This window comes from Eubalaena glacialis, chromosome 16 (assembly GCF_028564815.1).
Source record: "Eubalaena glacialis isolate mEubGla1 chromosome 16, mEubGla1.1.hap2.+ XY, whole genome shotgun sequence".
In the NCBI taxonomy this organism is placed as follows: domain Eukaryota; kingdom Metazoa; phylum Chordata; class Mammalia; order Artiodactyla; family Balaenidae; genus Eubalaena; species Eubalaena glacialis.
This window is the reverse complement of record NC_083731.1, coordinates 44,587,918-44,609,419: the sequence shown is the minus strand read 5'-3', so window position 1 is coordinate 44,609,419 and position 21,502 is coordinate 44,587,918.

Here is a 21,502-nt window from a genome sequence, read left to right as displayed (position 1 = left end):
ACAACGATGAAGGCCTCATGGAGCTGCTGCACGCCTCCCGTTTTGCAAGGATAATCGAGGCCTTACTTCGAAGCAAGTCTCACGTTGACTTTCACTTTAGGTATAGAGCAGAGCAGGGTGAGCCTCCTACAAGGAACTGGAAGCACAAGGTTTCTTACGAAAAAACTCAGTTTCTTCTCAGAACCATGCCGGCAGTGACGAAAAGCCCGCCAACAACAATGCTTTTCCGGTAGCTTCGAGGCCGCATGAACGGAGCTTTCCTAATGGGAAAACAAGCCTTGTGCCATCAGTCTCTAATTTCTAGGTAGACACGCAGCATACACGCAGGACCAAAGCTTCCTGGCTCTACGCAGTGTTCTGGTACCGAAACGGTTGCTTAAGCAAAGTCCCTAGGAGTCTTGGAGAGCTTACTACCGTTCAACTAAAGCAGAACAGCGATGAAGGCCTCATGGAGCTGCTGCACGCCTCCCGTTTTGCCAGCATAATCAGGGCCTTACTTCGAGGCTAGTGCTCACATTGACTTTCACGTTTGGTATAGAGCAGAGCAGGGTGAGGTTCCAAGTAGGAACTGGAAGCACAAGGTTTCTTTCGAGAAAACTCATTTTCTTCTATGTGCCATGCCGGCTGTAAGGAAAAACACGGTAACAACCGTGCTTTGCAGGTAGCTTCGAGGCCGCATGAATGGAGCTTTCAAAACGGGAAAACAAGCTTTGTGCCTTCAGTCTCCCATTTCCAGGTTGACACGCAGCATAAGTACATGTTGATGCTACCACGTCAAAAGAGATTCACGATCCCCACTGGGGCTTCCCCTGAATCAACTTTGTTCTACGACCGGTTCTCTGCGTGCAGCAAAGTGCCTAAACAAAGGATGCGCGAGGGAGACTTAGAGACCTGTGCCTCTTCAAAAGACCTGCTGTGTTACACCAAGAACGGTGCTTAAATTGTACTTGGAATGCAAGCCGACCACCACCTTGAGGATGCGTGACTCGAAGTGTAAAAAGTGAAACGGGATTAGAAGCAGAGTGTTTTTCTCAATAGAGTTCAGCTAGGGGAATGAGGTTCCATCCACTGCATGGAGGACAGTCGAGAAGTGTGGTCGTGAATCCTGTGTGGAGCTGAGGTAATCTGGCTCTGCCAAGGAAGAGTGCAGTGTGTTGCCTTTCTCTAGCCAACACTGGGGTGTTCCAAAAGGCCTACGGGGCTGGAAGTTGCTTAACAGGACTAGAGCTTCCTGTGTCTCCTCAATATTCTGGTACGGAAACGGGTGCTGAAGCAAGGTCCCTAGGAGTCTTGAAAGGCTTACTACCGTGAAACTCAAGCAGAACAGTGAGGAAGGCCTCATGGAGCTGCTGCACGCCTCCCCATTGGCAAGGCAAATCAGGGCCTTACTTCGAGGCTAGGGCTCACGTTGGCTTTCACTTTTGGTATCGAGCAGAGCAGGGTGAGCTTCCAACAAGGAACTGGAAGCACAAGGTTTCTTCCATGAAAACTCATTTTCTTCTCAGAACCATGTCGGCAGTGACGAAAACCCAGGCAACAACAATGCTTTTCAGGTAGCTTCGAGGCCGCATGAACGGAGCTTTCCTAATGGGAAAACAAGCCTTGTGCCATCAGGCTCTCATTTCTAGGTTGACACGCAGCATACACGCAGGACCAGAGCTTCCTGGCTCTCCGCAGTGTTCTGGTACCGAAACGGGGGCTGAAGCAAGGTCCCTAGGAGTCTTGAAAGGCTTACTACCGTGAAACTAAAGCAGAACAACGATGAAGGCCTCATGGAGCTGCTGCACGCCTCCCGTTTTGCAAGGATAATCGAGGCCTTACTTCGAAGCAAGTCTCACGTTGACTTTCACTTTAGGTATAGAGCAGAGCAGGGTGAGCCTCCTACAAGGAACTGGAAGCACAAGGTTTCTTACGAAAAAACTCAGTTTCTTCTCAGAACCATGCCGGCAGTGACGAAAAGCCCGCCAACAACAATGCTTTTCCGGTAGCTTCGAGGCCGCATGAACGGAGCTTTCCTAATGGGAAAACAAGCCTTGTGCCATCAGTCTCTAATTTCTAGGTAGACACGCAGCATACACGCAGGACCAAAGCTTCCTGGCTCTACGCAGTGTTCTGGTACCGAAACGGTTGCTTAAGCAAAGTCCCTAGGAGTCTTGGAGAGCTTACTACCGTTCAACTAAAGCAGAACAGCGATGAAGGCCTCATGGAGCTGCTGCACGCCTCCCGTTTTGCCAGCATAATCAGGGCCTTACTTCGAGGCTAGTGCTCACATTGACTTTCACGTTTGGTATAGAGCAGAGCAGGGTGAGGTTCCAAGTAGGAACTGGAAGCACAAGGTTTCTTTCGAGAAAACTCATTTTCTTCTATGTGCCATGCCGGCTGTAAGGAAAAGCACGGTAACAACCGTGCTTTGCAGGTAGCTTCGAGGCCGCATGAATGGAGCTTTCAAAACGGGAAAACAAGCTTTGTGCCTTCAGTCTCCCATTTCCAGGTTGACACGCAGCATAAGTACATGTTGATGCTACCACGTCAAAAGAGATTCACGATCCCCACTGGGGCTTCCCCTGAATCAACTTTGTTCTACGACCGGTTCTCTGCGTGCAGCAAAGTGCCTAAACAAAGGATGCGCGAGGGAGACTTAGAGACCTGTGCCTCTTCAAAAGACCTGCTGTGTTACACCAAGAACGGTGCTTAAATTGTACTTGGAATGCAAGCCGACCACCCCCTTGAGGATGCGTGACTCGAAGTGTAAAAAGTGAAACGGGATTAGAAGCAGAGTGTTTTTCTCAATGGAGTTCAGCTAGGGGAATGAGGTTACATCCACTGCATGGAGGACAGTCGAGAAGTGTGGTCGTGAATCCTGTGTGGAGCTGAGGTAATCTGGCTCTGCCAAGGAAGAGTGCAGTGTGTTGCCTTTCTCTAGCCAACACTGGGGTGTTCCAAAAGGCCTACGGGGCTGGAAGTTGCTTAACAGGACTAGAGCTTCCTGTGTCTCCTCAATATTCTGGTACGGAAACGGGTGCTGAAGCAAGGTCCCTAGGAGTCTTGAAAGGCTTACTACCGTGAAACTCAAGCAGAACAGTGAGGAAGGCCTCATGGAGCTGCTGCACGCCTCCCCATTGGCAAGGCAAATCAGGGCCTTACTTCGAGGCTAGGGCTCACGTTGGCTTTCACTTTTGGTATAGAGCAGAGCAGGGTGAGCTTCCAACAAGGAACTGGAAGCACAAGGTTTCTTCCATGAAAACTTATTTTCTTCTCAGAACCATGTCGGCAGTGACGAAAACCCAGGCAACAACAATGCTTTTCAGGTAGCTTCGAGGCCGCATGAACGGAGCTTTCCTAATGGGAAAACAAGCCTTGTGCCATCAGGCTCTCATTTCTAGGTTGACACGCAGCAGACACGCAGGACCAGAGCTTCCTGGCTCTCCGCAGTGTTCTGGTACCGAAACGGGGGCTGAAGCAAGGTCCCTAGGAGTCTTGAAAGGCTTACTACCGTGAAACTAAAGCAGAACAACGATGAAGGCCTCATGGAGCTGCTGCACGCCTCCCGTTTTGCAAGGATAATCGAGGCCTTACTTCGAAGCAAGTCTCACGTTGACTTTCACTTTAGGTATAGAGCAGAGCAGGGTGAGCCTCCTACAAGGAACTGGAAGCACAAGGTTTCTTACGAAAAAACTCAGTTTCTTCTCAGAACCATGCCGGCAGTGACTAAAACCCCGCCAACAACAATGCTTTTCCGGTAGCTTCGAGGCCGCATGAACGGAGCTTTCCTAATGGGAAAACAAGCCTTGTGCCATCAGTCTCTAATTTCTAGGTAGACACGCAGCATACACGCAGGACCAAAGCTTCCTGGCTCTACGCAGTGTTCTGGTACCGAAACGGTTGCTTAAGCAAAGTCCCTAGGAGTCTTGGAGAGCTTACTACCGTTCAACTAAAGCAGAACAGCGATGAAGGCCTCATGGAGCTGCTGCACGCCTCCCGTTTTGCCAGCATAATCAGGGCCTTACTTCGAGGCTAGTGCTCACATTGACTTTCACGTTTGGTATAGAGCAGAGCAGGGTGAGGTTCCAAGTAGGAACTGGAAGCACAAGGTTTCTTTCGAGAAAACTCATTTTCTTCTATGTGCCATGCCGGCTGTAAGGAAAAGCACGGTAACAACCGTGCTTTGCAGGTAGCTTCGAGGCCGCATGAATGGAGCTTTCAAAACGGGAAAACAAGCTTTGTGCCTTCAGTCTCCCATTTCCAGGTTGACACGCAGCATAAGTACATGTTGATGCTACCACGTCAAAAGAGATTCACGATCCCCACTGGGGCTTCTCCTGAATCAACTTTGTTCTACGACCGGTTCTCTGCGTGCAGCAAAGTGCCTAAACAAAGGATGCGCGAGGGAGACTTAGAGACCTGTGCCTCTTCAAAAGACCTGCTGTGTTACACCAAGAACGGTGCTTAAATTGTACTTGGAATGCAAGCCGACCACCCCCTTGAGGATGCGTGACTCGAAGTGTAAAAAGTGAAACGGGATTAGAAGCAGAGTGTTTTTCTCAATGGAGTTCAGCTAGGGGAATGAGGTTACATCCACTGCATGGAGGACAGTCGAGAAGTGTGGTCGTGAATCCTGTGTGGAGCTGAGGTAATCTGGCTCTGCCAAGGAAGAGTGCAGTGTGTTGCCTTTCTCTAGCCAACACTGGGGTGTTCCAAAAGGCCTACGGGGCTGGAAGTTGCTTAACAGGACTAGAGCTTCCTGTGTCTCCTCAATATTCTGGTACGGAAACGGGTGCTGAAGCAAGGTCCCTAGGAGTCTTGAAAGGCTTACTACCGTGAAACTCAAGCAGAACAGTGAGGAAGGCCTCATGGAGCTGCTGCACGCCTCCCCATTGGCAAGGCAAATCAGGGCCTTACTTCGAGGCTAGGGCTCACGTTGGCTTTCACTTTTGGTATAGAGCAGAGCAGGGTGAGCTTCCAACAAGGAACTGGAAGCACAAGGTTTCTTCCATGAAAACTCATTTTCTTCTCAGAACCATGTCGGCAGTGACGAAAACCCAGGCAACAACAATGCTTTTCAGGTAGCTTCGAGGCCGCATGAACGGAGCTTTCCTAATGGGAAAACAAGCCTTGTGCCATCAGGCTCTCATTTCTAGGTTGACACGCAGCAGACACGCAGGACCAGAGCTTCCTGGCTCTCCGCAGTGTTCTGGTACCGAAACGGGGGCTGAAGCAAGGTCCCTAGGAGTCTTGAAAGGCTTACTACCGTGAAACTAAAGCAGAACAACGATGAAGGCCTCATGGAGCTGCTGCACGCCTCCCGTTTTGCAAGGATAATCGAGGCCTTACTTCGAAGCAAGTCTCACGTTGACTTTCACTTTAGGTATAGAGCAGAGCAGGGTGAGCCTCCTACAAGGAACTGGAAGCACAAGGTTTCTTACGAAAAAACTCAGTTTCTTCTCAGAACCATGCCGGCAGTGACGAAAAGCCCGCCAACAACAATGCTTTTCCGGTAGCTTCGAGGCCGCATGAACGGAGCTTTCCTAATGGGAAAACAAGCCTTGTGCCATCAGTCTCTACTTTCTAGGTAGACACGCAGCATACACGCAGGACCAAAGCTTCCTGGCTCTACGCAGTGTTCTGGTACCGAAACGGTTGCTTAAGCAAAGTCCCTAGGAGTCTTGGAGAGCTTACTACCGTTCAACTAAAGCAGAACAGCGATGAAGGCCTCATGGAGCTGCTGCACGCCTCCCGTTTTGCCAGCATAATCAGGGCCTTACTTCGAGGCTAGTGCTCACATTGACTTTCACGTTTGCTATAGAGCAGAGCAGGGTGAGGTTCCAAGTAGGAACTGGAAGCACAAGGTTTCTTTCGAGAAAACTCATTTTCTTCTATGTGCCATGCCGGCTGTAAGGAAAAGCACGGTAACAACCGTGCTTTGCAGGTAGCTTCGAGGCCGCATGAATGGAGCTTTCAAAACGGGAAAACAAGCTTTGTGCCTTCAGTCTCCCATTTCCAGGTTGACACGCAGCATAAGTACATGTTGATGCTACCACGTCAAAAGAGATTCACGATCCCCACTGGGGCTTCCCCTGAATCAACTTTGTTCTACGACCGGTTCTCTGCGTGCAGCAAAGTGCCTAAACAAAGGATGCGCGAGGGAGACTTAGAGACCTGTGCCTCTTCAAAAGACCTGCTGTGTTACACCAAGAACGGTGCTTAAATTGTACTTGGAATGCAAGCCGACCACCCCCTTGAGGATGCGTGACTCGAAGTGTAAAAAGTGAAACGGGATTAGAAGCAGAGTGTTTTTCTCAATAGAGTTCAGCTAGGGGAATGAGGTTACATCCACTGCATGGAGGACAGTCGAGAAGTGTGGTCGTGAATCCTGTGTGGAGCTGAGGTAATCTGGCTCTGCCAAGGAAGAGTGCAGTGTGTTGCCTTTCTCTAGCCAACACTGGGGTGTTCCAAAAGGCCTACGGGGCTGGAAGTTGCTTAACAGGACTAGAGCTTCCTGTGTCTCCTCAATATTCTGGTACGGAAACGGGTGCTGAAGCAAGGTCCCTAGGAGTCTTGAAAGGCTTACTACCGTGAAACTCAAGCAGAACAGTGAGGAAGGCCTCATGGAGCTGCTGCACGCCTCCCCATTGGCAAGGCAAATCAGGGCCTTACTTCGAGGCTAGGGCTCACGTTGGCTTTCACTTTTGGTATAGAGCAGAGCAGGGTGAGCTTACAAGAAGGAACTGGAAGCACAAGGTTTCTTCCATGAAAACTCTTTTTCTTCTCAGAACCATGTCGACAGTGACGAAAACCCAGGCAACAACAATGCTTTTCAGGTAGCTTCGAGGCCGCATGAACGGAGCTTTCCTAATGGGAAAACAAGCCTTGTGCCATCAGGCTCTCATTTCTAGGTTGACACGCAGCATACACGCAGGACCAGAGCTTCCTGGCTCTCCGCAGTGTTCTGGTACCGAAACGGGGGCTGAAGCAAGGTCCCTAGGAGTCTTGAAAGGCTTACTACCGTGAAACTAAAGCAGAACAACGATGAAGGCCTCATGGAGCTGCTGCACGCCTCCCGTTTTGCAAGGATAATCGAGGCCTTACTTCGAAGCAAGTCTCACGTTGACTTTCACTTTAGGTATAGAGCAGAGCACGGTGAGCCTCCTACAAGGAACTGGAAGCACAAGGTTTCTTACGAAAAAACTCAGTTTCTTCTCAGAACCATGCCGGCAGTGACGAAAAGCCCGCCAACAACAATGCTTTTCCGGTAGCTTCGAGGCCGCATGAACGGAGCTTTCCTAATGGGAAAACAAGCCTTGTGCCATCAGTCTCTAATTTCTAGGTAGACACGCAGCATACACGCAGGACCAAAGCTTCCTGGCTCTACGCAGTGTTCTGGTACCGAAACGGTTGCTTAAGCAAAGTCCCTAGGAGTCTTGGAGAGCTTACTACCGTTCAACTAAAGCAGAACAGCGATGAAGGCCTCATGGAGCTGCTGCACGCCTCCCGTTTTGCCAGCATAATCAAGGCCTTACTTCGAGGCTAGTGCTCACATTGACTTTCACGTTTGGTATAGAGCAGAGCAGGGTGAGGTTCCAAGTAGGAACTGGAAGCACAAGGTTTCTTTCGAGAAAACTCATTTTCTTCTATGTGCCATGCCGGCTGTAAGGAAAAGCACGGTAACAACCGTGCTTTGCAGGTAGCTTCGAGGCCGCATGAATGGAGCTTTCAAAACGGGAAAACAAGCTTTGTGCCTTCAGTCTCCCATTTCCAGGTTGACACGCAGCATAAGTACATGTTGATGCTACCACGTCAAAAGAGATTCACGATCCCCACTGGGGCTTCCCCTGAATCAACTTTTTTCTACGACCGGTTCTCTGCGTGCAGCAAAGTGCCTAAACAAAGGATGCGCGAGGGAGACTTAGAGACCTGTGCCTCTTCAAAAGACCTGCTGTGTTACACCAAGAACGGTGCTTAAATTGTACTTGGAATGCAAGCCGACCACCCCCTTGAGGATGCGTGACTCGAAGTGTAAAAAGTGAAACCGGATTAGAAGCAGAGTGTTTTTCTCAATAGAGTTCAGCTAGGGGAATGAGGTTACATCCACTGCATGGAGGACAGTCGAGAAGTGTGGTCGTGAATCCTGTGTGGAGCTGAGGTAATCTGGCTCTGCCAAGGAAGAGTGCAGTGTGTTGCCTTTCTCTAGCCAACACTGGGGTGTTCCAAAAGGCCTACGGGGCTGGAAGTTGCTTAACAGGACTAGAGCTTCCTGTGTCTCCTCAATATTCTGGTACGGAAACGGGTGCTGAAGCAAGGTCCCTAGGAGTCTTGAAAGGCTTACTACCGTGAAACTCAAGCAGAACAGTGAGGAAGGCCTCATGGAGCTGCTGCACGCCTCCCCATTGGCAAGGCAAATCAGGGCCTTACTTCGAGGCTAGGGCTCACGTTGGCTTTCACTTTTGGTATAGAGCAGAGCAGGGTGAGCTTCCAACAAGGAACTGGAAGCACAAGGTTTCTTCCATGAAAACTCATTTTCTTCTCAGAACCATGTCGGCAGTGACGAAAACCCAGGCAACAACAATGCTTTTCAGGTAGCTTCGAGGCCGCATGAACGGAGCTTTCCTAATGGGAAAACAAGCCTTGTGCCATCAGGCTCTCATTTCTAGGTTGACACGCAGCATACACGCAGGACCAGAGCTTCCTGGCTCTCCGCAGTGTTCTGGTACCGAAACGGGGGCTGAAGCAAGGTCCCTAGGAGTCTTGAAAGGCTTACTACCGTGAAACTAAAGCAGAACAACGATGAAGGCCTCATGGAGCTGCTGCACGCCTCCCGTTTTGCAAGGATAATCGAGGCCTTACTTCGAAGCAAGTCTCACGTTGACTTTCACTTTAGGTATAGAGCAGAGCAGGGTGAGCCTCCTACAAGGAACTGGAAGCACAAGGTTTCTTACGAAAAAACTCAGTTTCTTCTCAGAACCATGCCGGCAGTGACGAAAACCCCGCCAACAACAATGCTTTTCCGGTAGCTTCGAGGCCGCATGAACGGAGCTTTCCTAATGGGAAAACAAGCCTTGTGCCATCAGTCTCTAATTTCTAGGTAGACACGCAGCATACACGCAGGACCAAAGCTTCCTGGCTCTACGCAGTGTTCTGGTACCGAAACGGTTGCTTAAGCAAAGTCCCTAGGAGTCTTGGAGAGCTTACTACCGTTCAACTAAAGCAGAACAGCGATGAAGGCCTCATGGAGCTGCTGCACGCCTCCCGTTTTGCCAGCATAATCAGGGCCTTACTTCGAGGCTAGTGCTCACATTGACTTTCACGTTTGCTATAGAGCAGAGCAGGGTGAGGTTCCAAGTAGGAACTGGAAGCACAAGGTTTCTTTCGAGAAAACTCATTTTCTTCTATGTGCCATGCCGGCTGTAAGGAAAAGCACGGTAACAACCGTGCTTTGCAGGTAGCTTCGAGGCCGCATGAATGGAGCTTTCAAAACGGGAAAACAAGCTTTGTGCCTTCAGTCTCCCATTTCCAGGTTGACACGCAGCATAAGTACATGTTGATGCTACCACGTCAAAAGAGATTCACGATCCCCACTGGGGCTTCCCCTGAATCAACTTTGTTCTACGACCGGTTCTCTGCGTGCAGCAAAGTGCCTAAACAAAGGATGCGCGAGGGAGACTTAGAGACCTGTGCCTCTTCAAAAGACCTGCTGTGTTACACCAAGAACGGTGCTTAAATTGTACTTGGAATGCAAGCCGACCACCCCCTTGAGGATGCGTGACTCGAAGTGTAAAAAGTGAAACGGGATTAGAAGCAGAGTGTTTTTCTCAATAGAGTTCAGCTAGGGGAATGAGGTTACATCCACTGCATGGAGGACAGTCGAGAAGTGTGGTCGTGAATCCTGTGTGGAGCTGAGGTAATCTGGCTCTGCCAAGGAAGAGTGCAGTGTGTTGCCTTTCTCTAGCCAACACTGGGGTGTTCCAAAAGGCCTACGGGGCTGGAAGTTGCTTAACAGGACTAGAGCTTCCTGTGTCTCCTCAATATTCTGGTACGGAAACGGGTGCTGAAGCAAGGTCCCTAGGAGTCTTGAAAGGCTTACTACCGTGAAACTCAAGCAGAACAGTGAGGAAGGCCTCATGGAGCTGCTGCACGCCTCCCCATTGGCAAGGCAAATCAGGGCCTTACTTCGAGGCTAGGGCTCACGTTGGCTTTCACTTTTGGTATAGAGCAGAGCAGGGTGAGCTTACAAGAAGGAACTGGAAGCACAAGGTTTCTTCCATGAAAACTCTTTTTCTTCTCAGAACCATGTCGACAGTGACGAAAACCCAGGCAACAACAATGCTTTTCAGGTAGCTTCGAGGCCGCATGAACGGAGCTTTCCCAATGGGAAAACAAGCCTTGTGCCATCAGGCTCTCATTTCTAGGTTGACACGCAGCATACACGCAGGACCAGAGCTTCCTGGCTCTCCGCAGTGTTCTGGTACCGAAACGGGTGCTGAAGCAAGGTCCCTAGGAGTCTTGAAAGGCTTACTACCGTGAAACTAAAGCAGAACAACGATGAAGGCCTCATGGAGCTGCTGCACGCCTCCCGTTTTGCAAGGATAATCGAGGCCTTACTTCGAAGCAAGTCTCACGTTGACTTTCACTTTAGGTATAGAGCAGAGCACGGTGAGCCTCCTACAAGGAACTGGAAGCACAAGGTTTCTTACGAAAAAACTCAGTTTCTTCTCAGAACCATGCCGGCAGTGACGAAAAGCCCGCCAACAACAATGCTTTTCCGGTAGCTTCGAGGCCGCATGAACGGAGCTTTCCTAATGGGAAAACAAGCCTTGTGCCATCAGTCTCTAATTTCTAGGTAGACACGCAGCATACACGCAGGACCAAAGCTTCCTGGCTCTACGCAGTGTTCTGGTACCGAAACGGTTGCTTAAGCAAAGTCCCTAGGAGTCTTGGAGAGCTTACTACCGTTCAACTAAAGCAGAACAGCGATGAAGGCCTCATGGAGCTGCTGCACGCCTCCCGTTTTGCCAGCATAATCAAGGCCTTACTTCTAGGCTAGTGCTCACATTGACTTTCACGTTTGGTATAGAGCAGAGCAGGGTGAGGTTCCAAGTAGGAACTGGAAGCACAAGGTTTCTTTCGAGAAAACTCATTTTCTTCTATGTGCCATGCCGGCTGTAAGGAAAAGCACGGTAACAACCGTGCTTTGCAGGTAGCTTCGAGGCCGCATGAATGGAGCTTTCAAAACGGGAAAACAAGCTTTGTGCCTTCAGTCTCCCATTTCCAGGTTGACACGCAGCATAAGTACATGTTGATGCTACCACGTCAAAAGAGATTCACGATCCCCACTGGGGCTTCCCCTGAATCAACTTTGTTCTACGACCGGTTCTCTGCGTGCAGCAAAGTGCCTAAACAAAGGATGCGCGAGGGAGACTTAGAGACCTGTGCCTCTTCAAAAGACCTGCTGTGTTACACCAAGAACGGTGCTTAAATTGTACTTGGAATGCAAGCCGACCACCCCCTTGAGGATGCGTGACTCGAAGTGTAAAAAGTGAAACGGGATTAGAAGCAGAGTGTTTTTCTCAATAGAGTTCAGCTAGGGGAATGAGGTTACATCCACTGCATGGAGGACAGTCGAGAAGTGTGGTCGTGAATCCTGTGTGGAGCTGAGGTAATCTGGCTCTGCCAAGGAAGAGTGCAGTGTGTTGCCTTTCTCTAGCCAACACTGGGGTGTTCCAAAAGGCCTACGGGGCTGGAAGTTGCTTAACAGGACTAGAGCTTCCTGTGTCTCCTCAATATTCTGGTACGGAAACGGGTGCTGAAGCAAGGTCCCTAGGAGTCTTGAAAGGCTTACTACCGTGAAACTCAAGCAGAACAGTGAGGAAGGCCTCATGGAGCTGCTGCACGCCTCCCCATTGGCAAGGCAAATCAGGGCCTTACTTCGAGGCTAGGGCTCACGTTGGCTTTCACTTTTGGTATAGAGCAGAGAAGGGTGAGCTTCCAACAAGGAACTGGAAGCACAAGGTTTCTTCCATGAAAACTCATTTTCTTCTCAGAACCATGTCGGCAGTGACGAAAACCCAGGCAACAACAATGCTTTTCAGGTAGCTTCGAGGCCGCATGAACGGAGCTTTCCTAATGGGAAAACAAGCCTTGTGCCATCAGGCTCTCATTTCTAGGTTGACACGCAGCATACACGCAGGACCAGAGCTTCCTGGCTCTCCGCAGTGTTCTGGTACCGAAACGGGGGCTGAAGCAAGGTCCCTAGGAGTCTTGAAAGGCTTACTACCGTGAAACTAAAGCAGAACAACGATGAAGGCCTCATGGAGCTGCTGCACGCCTCCCGTTTTGCAAGGATAATCGAGGCCTTACTTCGAAGCAAGTCTCACGTTGACTTTCACTTTAGGTATAGAGCAGAGCAGGGTGAGCCTCCTACAAGGAACTGGAAGCACAAGGTTTCTTACGAAAAAACTCAGTTTCTTCTCAGAACCATGCCGGCAGTGACTCAAACCCCGCCAACAACAATGCTTTTCCGGTAGCTTCGAGGCCGCATGAACGGAGCTTTCCTAATGGGAAAACAAGCCTTGTGCCATCAGTCTCTAATTTCTAGGTAGACACGCAGCATACACGCAGGACCAAAGCTTCCTGGCTCTACGCAGTGTTCTGGTACCGAAACGGTTGCTTAAGCAAAGTCCCTAGGAGTCTTGGAGAGCTTACTACCGTTCAACTAAAGCAGAACAGCGATGAAGGCCTCATGGAGCTGTTGCACGCCTCCCGTTTTGCCAGCATAATCAGGGCCTTACTTCGAGGCTAGTGCTCACATTGACTTTCACGTTTGGTATAGAGCAGAGCAGGGTGAGGTTCCAAGTAGGAACTGGAAGCACAAGGTTTCTTTCGAGAAAACTCATTTTCTTCTATGTGCCATGCCGGCTGTAAGGAAAAGCACGGTAACAACCGTGCTTTGCAGGTAGCTTCGAGGCCGCATGAATGGAGCTTTCAAAACGGGAAAACAAGCTTTGTGCCTTCAGTCTCCCATTTCCAGGTTGACACGCAGCATAAGTACATGTTGATGCTACCACGTCAAAAGAGATTCACGATCCCCACTGGGGCTTCCCCTGAATCAACTTTGTTCTACGACCGGTTCTCTGCGTGCAGCAAAGTGCCTAAACAAAGGATGCGCGAGGGAGACTTAGAGACCTGTGCCTCTTCAAAAGACCTGCTGTGTTACACCAAGAACGGTGCTTAAATTGTACTTGGAATGCAAGCCGACCACCCCCTTGAGGATGCGTGACTCGAAGTGTAAAAAGTGAAACGGGATTAGAAGCAGAGTGTTTTTCTCAATAGAGTTCAGCTAGGGGAATGAGGTTACATCCACTGCATGGAGGACAGTCGAGAAGTGTGGTCGTGAATCCTGTGTGGAGCTGAGGTAATCTGGCTCTGCCAAGGAAGAGTGCAGTGTGTTGCCTTTCTCTAGCCAACACTGGGGTGTTCCAAAAGGCCTACGGGGCTGGAAGTTGCTTAACAGGACTAGAGCTTCCTGTGTCTCCTCAATATTCTGGTACGGAAACGGGTGCTGAAGCAAGGTCCCTAGGAGTCTTGAAAGGCTTACTACCGTGAAACTCAAGCAGAACAGTGAGGAAGGCCTCATGGAGCTGCTGCACGCCTCCCCATTGGCAAGGCAAATCAGGGCCTTACTTCGAGGCTAGGGCTCACGTTGGCTTTCACTTTTGGTATAGAGCAGAGCAGGGTGAGCTTCCAACAAGGAACTGGAAGCACAAGGTTTCTTCCATGAAAACTCATTTTCTTCTCAGAACCATGTCGGCAGTGACGAAAACCCAGGCAACAACAATGCTTTTCAGGTAGCTTCGAGGCCGCATGAACGGAGCTTTCCTAATGGGAAAACAAGCCTTGTGCCATCAGGCTCTCATTTCTAGGTTGACACGCAGCAGACACGCAGGACCAGAGCTTCCTGGCTCTCCGCAGTGTTCTGGTACCGAAACGGGGGCTGAAGCAAAGTCCCTAGGAGTCTTGAAAGGCTTACTACCGTGAAACTAAAGCAGAACAACGATGAAGGCCTCATGGAGCTGCTGCACGCCTCCCGTTTTGCAAGGATAATCAGGGCCTTACTTCGAAGCAAGTCTCACGTTGACTTTCACTTTAGGGATAGAGCAGAGCAGGGTGAGCCTCCTACAAGGAACTGGAAGCACAAGGTTTCTTACGAAAAAACTCAGTTTCTTCTCAGAACCATGCCGGCAGTGACGAAAACCCCGCCAACAACAATGCTTTTCCGGTAGCTTCGAGGCCGCATGAACGGAGCTTTCCTAATGGGAAAACAAGCCTTGTGCCATCAGTCTGTAATTTCTAGGTAGACACGCAGCATACACGCAGGACCAAAGCTTCCTGGCTCTACGCAGTGTTCTGGTACCGAAACGGTTGCTTAAGCAAAGTCCCTAGGAGCCTTGGAGAGCTTACTACCGTTCAACTAAAGCAGAACAGCGATGAAGGCCTCATGGAGCTGCTGCACGCCTCCCGTTTTGCCAGCATAATCAGGGCCTTACTTCGAGGCTAGTGCTCACATTGACTTTCACGTTTGGTATAGAGCAGAGCAGGGTGAGGTTCCAAGTAGGAACTGGAAGCACAAGGTTTCTTTCGAGAAAACTCATTTTCTTCTATGTGCCATGCCGGCTGTAAGGAAAAGCACGGTAACAACCGTGCTTTGCAGGTAGCTTCGAGGCCGCATGAATGGAGCTTTCAAAACGGGAAAACAAGCTTTGTGCCTTCAGTCTCCCATTTCCAGGTTGACACGCAGCATAAGTACATGTTGATGCTACCACGTCAAAAGAGATTCACGATCCCCACTGGGGCTTCCCCTGAATCAACTTTGTTCTACGACCGGTTCTCTGCGTGCAGCAAAGTGCCTAAACAAAGGATGCGCGAGGGAGACTTAGAGACCTGTGCCTCTTCAAAAGACCTGCTGTGTTACACCAAGAACGGTGCTTAAATTGTACTTGGAATGCAAGCCGACCACCCCCTTGAGGATGCGTGACTCGAAGTGTAAAACGTGAAACGGGATTAGAAGCAGAGTGTTTTTCTCAATAGAGTTCAGCTAGGGGAATGAGGTTACATCCACTGCATGGAGGAGAGTCGAGAAGTGTGGTCGTGAATCCTGTGTGGAGCTGAGGTAATCTGGCTCTGCCAAGGAAGAGTGCAGTGTGTTGCCTTTCTCTAGCCAACACTGGGGTGCTCCAAAAGGCCTACGGGGCTGGAAGTGGCTTAACAGGACTAGAGCTTCCTGTGTCTCCTCAATATTCTGGTACGGAAACGGGTGCTGAAGCAAGGTCCCTAGGAGTCTTGAAAGGCTTACTACCGTGAAACTCAAGCAGAACAGTGAGGAAGGCCTCATGGAGCTGCTGCACGCCTCCCCATTGGCAAGGCAAATCAGGGCCTTACTTCGAGGCTAGGGCTCACGTTGGCTTTCACTTTTGGTATAGAGCAGAGCAGGGTGAGCTTCCAACAAGGAACTGGAAGCACAAGGTTTCTTCCATGAAAACTCATTTTCTTCTCAGAACCATGTCGGCAGTGACGAAAACCCAGGCAACAACAATGCTTTTCAGGTAGCTTCGAGGCCGCATGAACGGAGCTTTCCTAATGGGAAAACAAGCCTTGTGCCATCAGGCTCTCATTTCTAGGTTGACACGCAGCATACACGCAGGACCAGAGCTTCCTGGCTCTCCGCAGTGTTCTGGTACCGAAACGGGGGCTGAAGCAAGGTCCCTAGGAGTCTTGAAAGGCTTACTACCGTGAAACTAAAGCAGAACAACGATGAAGGCCTCATGGAGCTGCTGCACGCCTCCCGTTTTGCAAGGATAATCGAGGCCTTACTTCGAAGCAAGTCTCACGTTGACTTTCACTTTAGGTATAGAGCAGAGCAGGGTGAGCCTCCTACAAGGAACTGGAAGCACAAGGTTTCTTACGAAAAAACTCAGTTTCTTCTCAGAACCATGCCGGCAGTGACGAAAAGCCCGCCAACAACAATGCTTTTCCGGTAGCTTCGAGGCCGCATGAACGGAGCTTTCCTAATGGGAAAACAAGCCTTGTGCCATCAGTCTCTAATTTCTAGGTAGACACGCAGCATACACGCAGGACCAAAGCTTCCTGGCTCTACGCAGTGTTCTGGTACCGAAACGGTTGCTTAAGCAAAGTCCCTAGGAGTCTTGGAGAGCTTACTACCGTTCAACTAAAGCAGAACAGCGATGAAGGCCTCATGGAGCTGCTGCACGCCTCCCGTTTTGCCAGCATAATCAGGGCCTTACTTCGAGGCTAGTGCTCACATTGACTTTCACGTTTGGTATAGAGCAGAGCAGGGTGAGGTTCCAAGTAGGAACTGGAAGCACAAGGTTTCTTTCGAGAAAACTCATTTTCTTCTATGTGCCATGCCGGCTGTAAGGAAAAGCACGGTAACAACCGTGCTTTGCAGGTAGCTTCGAGGCCGCATGAATGGAGCTTTCAAAACGGGAAAACAAGCTTTGTGCCTTCAGTCTCCCATTTCCAGGTTGACACGCAGCATAAGTACATGTTGATGCTACCACGTCAAAAGAGATTCACGATCCCCACTGGGGCTTCCCCTGAATCAACTTTGTTCTACGACCGGTTCTCTGCGTGCAGCAAAGTGCCTAAACAGAGGATGCGCGAGGGAGACTTAGAGACCTGTGCCTCTTCAAAAGACCTGCTGTGTTACACCAAGAACGGTGCTTAAATTGTACTTGGAATGCAAGCCGACCACCCCCTTGAGGATGCGTGACTCGAAGTGTAAAAAGTGAAACCGGATTAGAAGCAGAGTGTTTTTCTCAATAGAGTTCAGCTAGGGGAATGAGGTTACATCCACTGCATGGAGGACAGTCGAGAAGTGTGGTCGTGAATCCTGTGTGGAGCTGAGGTAATCTGGCTCTGCCAAGGAAGAGTGCAGTGTGTTGCCTTTCTCTAGCCAACACTGGGGTGTTCCAAAAGGCCTACGGGGCTGGAAGTTGCTTAACAGGCTAGAGCTTCCTGTGTCTCCTCAATATTCTGGTACGGAAACGGGTGCTGAAGCAAGGTCCCTAGGAGTCTTGAAAGGCTTACTACCGTGAAACTCAAGCAGAACAGTGAGGAAGGCCTCATGGAGCTGCTGCACGCCTCCCCATTGGCAAGGCAAATCAGGGCCTTACTTCGAGGCTAGGGCTCACGTTGGCTTTCACTTTTGGTATAGAGCAGAGCAGGGTGAGCTTCCAACAAGGAACTGGAAGCACAAGGTTTCTTCCATGAAAACTCATTTTCTTCTCAGAACCATGTCGGCAGTGACGAAAACCCAGGCAACAACAATGCTTTTCAGGTAGCTTCGAGGCCGCATGAACGGAGCTTTCCTAATGGGAAAACAAGCCTTGTGCCATCAGGCTCTCATTTCTAGGTTGACACGCAGCATACACGCAGGACCAGAGCTTCCTGGCTCTCCGCAGTGTTCTGGTACCGAAACGGGGGCTGAAGCAAGGTCCCTAGGAGTCTTGAAAGGCTTACTACCGTGAAACTAAAGCAGAACAACGATGAAGGCCTCATGGAGCTGCTGCACGCCTCCCGTTTTGCAAGGATAATCGAGGCCTTACTTCGAAGCAAGTCTCACGTTGACTTTCACTTTAGGTATAGAGCAGAGCAGGGTGAGCCTCCTACAAGGAACTGGAAGCACAAGGTTTCTTACGAAAAAACTCAGTTTCTTCTCAGAACCATGCCGGCAGTGACTCAAACCCCGCCAACAACAATGCTTTTCCGGTAGCTTCGAGGCCGCATGAACGGAGCTTTCCTAATGGGAAAACAAGCCTTGTGCCATCAGTCTCTAATTTCTAGGTAGACACGCAGCATACACGCAGGACCAAAGCTTCCTGGCTCTACGCAGTGTTCTGGTACCGAAACGGTTGCTTAAGCAAAGTCCCTAGGAGTCTTGGAGAGCTTACTACCGTTCAACTAAAGCAGAACAGCGATGAAGGCCTCATGGAGCTGCTGCACGCCTCCCGTTTTGCCAGCATAATCAGGGCCTTACTTCGAGGCTAGTGCTCACATTGACTTTCACGTTTGGTATAGAGCAGAGCAGGGTGAGGTTCCAAGTAGGAACTGGAAGCACAAGGTTTCTTTCGAGAAAACTCATTTTCTTCTATGTGCCATGCCGGCTGTAAGGAAAAGCACGGTAACAACCGTGCTTTGCAGGTAGCTTCGAGGCCGCATGAATGGAGCTTTCAAAACGGGAAAACAAGCTTTGTGCCTTCAGTCTCCCATTTCCAGGTTGACACGCAGCATAAGTACATGTTGATGCTACCACGTCAAAAGAGATTCACGATCCCCACTGGGGCTTCCCCTGAATCAACTTTGTTCTACGACCGGTTCTCTGCGTGCAGCAAAGTGCCTAAACAAAGGATGCGCGAGGGAGACTTAGAGACCTGTGCCTCTTCAAAAGACCTGCTGTGTTACACCAAGAACGGTGCTTAAATTGTACTTGGAATGCAAGCCGACCACCCCCTTGAGGATGCGTGACTCGAAGTGTAAAAAGTGAAACGGGATTAGAAGCAGAGTGTTTTTCTCAATAGAGTTCAGCTAGGGGAATGAGGTTACATCCACTGCATGGAGGACAGTCGAGAAGTGTGGTCGTGAATCCTGTGTGGAGCTGAGGTAATCTGGCTCTGCCAAGGAAGAGTGCAGTGTGTTGCCTTTCTCTAGCCAACACTGGGGTGTTCCAAAAGGCCTACGGGGCTGGAAGTTGCTTAACAGGACTAGAGCTTCCTGTGTCTCCTCAATATTCTGGTACGGAAACGGGTGCTGAAGCAAGGTCCCTAGGAGTCTTGAAAGGCTTACTACCGTGAAACTCAAGCAGAACAGTGAGGAAGGCCTCATGGAGCTGCTGCACGCCTCCCCATTGGCAAGGCAAATCAGGGCCTTACTTCGAGGCTAGGGCTCACGTTGGCTTTCACTTTTGGTATAGAGCAGAGCAGGGTGAGCTTCCAACAAGGAACTGGAAGCACAAGGTTTCTTCCATGAAAACTCATTTTCTTCTCAGAACCATGTCGGCAGTGACGAAAACCCAGGCAACAACAATGCTTTTCAGGTAGCTTCGAGGCCGCATGAACGGAGCTTTCCTAATGGGAAAACAAGCCTTGTGCCATCAGGCTCTCATTTCTAGGTTGACACGCAGCAGACACGCAGGACCAGAGCTTCCTGGCTCTCCGCAGTGTTCTGGTACCGAAACGGGGGCTGAAGCAAAGTCCCTAGGAGTCTTGAAAGGCTTACTACCGTGAAACTAAAGCAGAACAACGATGAAGGCCTCATGGAGCTGCTGCACGCCTCCCGTTTTGCAAGGATAATCAGGGCCTTACTTCGAAGCAAGTCTCACGTTGACTTTCACTTTAGGGATAGAGCAGAGCAGGGTGAGCCTCCTACAAGGAACTGGAAGCACAAGGTTTCTTACGAAAAAACTCAGTTTCTTCTCAGAACCATGCCGGCAGTGACGAAAACCCCGCCAACAACAATGCTTTTCCGGTAGCTTCGAGGCCGCATGAACGGAGCTTTCCTAATGGGAAAACAAGCCTTGTGCCATCAGTCTGTAATTTCTAGGTAGACACGCAGCATACACGCAGGACCAAAGCTTCCTGGCTCTACGCAGTGTTCTGGTACCGAAACGGTTGCTTAAGCAAAGTCCCTAGGAGTCTTGGAGAGCTTACTACCGTTCAACTAAAGCAGAACAGCGATGAAGGCCTCATGGAGCTGCTGCACGCCTCCCGTTTTGCCAGCATAATCAGGGCCTTACTTCGAGGCTAGTGCTCACATTGACTTTCACGTTTGGTATAGAGCAGAGCAGGGTGAGGTTCCAAGTAGGAACTGGAAGCACAAGGTTTCTTTCGAGAAAACTCATTTTCTTCTATGTGCCATGCCGGCTGTAAGGAAAAGCACGGTAACAACCGTGCTTTGCAGGTAGCTTCGAGGCCGCATGAATGGAGCTTTCAAAACGGGAAAACAAGCTTTGTGCCTTCAGTCTCCCATTTCCAGGTTGACACGCAGCATAAGTACATGTTGATGCTACCACGTCAAAAGAGATTCACGATCCCCACTGGGGCTTCCCCTGAATCAACTTTGTTCTACGACCGGTTCTCTGCGTGCAGCAAAGTGCCTAAACAAAGGATGCGCGAGGGAGACTTAGAGACCTGTGCCTCTTCAAAAGACCTGCTGTGTTACACCAAGAACGGTGCTTAAATTGTACTTGGAATGCAAGCCGACCACCCCCTTGAGGATGCGTGACTCGAAGTGTAAAACGTGAAACGGGATTAGAAGCAGAGTGTTTTTCTCAATAGAGTTCAGCTAGGGGAATGAGGTTACATCCACTGCATGGAGGAGAGTCGAGAAGTGTGGTCGTGAATCCTGTGTGGAGCTGAGGTAATCTGGCTCTGCCAAGGAAGAGTGCAGTGTGTTGCCTTTCTCTAGCCAACACTGGGGTGCTCCAAAAGGCCTACGGGGCTGGAAGTGGCTTAACAGGACTAGAGCTTCCTGTGTCTCCTCAATATTCTGGTACGGAAACGGGTGCTGAAGCAAGGTCCCTAGGAGTCTTGAAAGGCTTACTACCGTGAAACTCAAGCAGAACAGTGAGGAAGGCCTCATGGAGCTGCTGCACGCCTCCCCATTGGCAAGGCAAATCAGGGCCTTACTTCGAGGCTAGGGCTCACGTTGGCTTTCACTTTTGGTATAGAGCAGAGCAGGGTGAGCTTCCAACAAGGAACTGGAAGCACAAGGTTTCTTCCATGAAAACTCATTTTCTTCTCAGAACCATGTCGGCAGTGACGAAAACCCAGGCAACAACAATGCTTTTCAGGTAGCTTCGAGGCCGCATGAACGGAGCTTTCCTAATGGGAAAACAAGCCTTGTGCCATCAGGCTCTCATTTCTAGGTTGACACGCAGCATACACGCAGGACCAGAGCTTCCTGGCTCTCCGCAGTGTTCTGGTACCGAAACGGGGGCTGAAGCAAGGTCCCTAGGAGTCTTGAAAGGCTTACTACCGTGAAACTAAAGCAGAACAACGATGAAGGCCTCATGGAGCTGCTGCACGCCTCCCGTTTTGCAAGGATAATCGAGGCCTTACTTCGAAGCAAGTCTCACGTTGACTTTCACTTTAGGTATAGAGCAGAGCAGGGTGAGCCTCCTACAAGGAACTGGAAGCACAAGGTTTCTTACGAAAAAACTCAGTTTCTTCTCAGAACCATGCCGGCAGTGACGAAAAGCCCGCCAACAACAATGCTTTTCCGGTAGCTTCGAGGCCGCATGAACGGAGCTTTCCTAATGGGAATACAAGCCTTGTGCCATCAGTCTCTAATTTCTAGGTAGACACGCAGCATACACGCAGGACCAAAGCTTCCTGGCTCTACGCAGTGTTCTGGTACCGAAACGGTTGCTTAAGCAAAGTCCCTAGGAGTCTTGGAGAGCTTACTACCGTTCAACTAAAGCAGAACAGCGATGAAG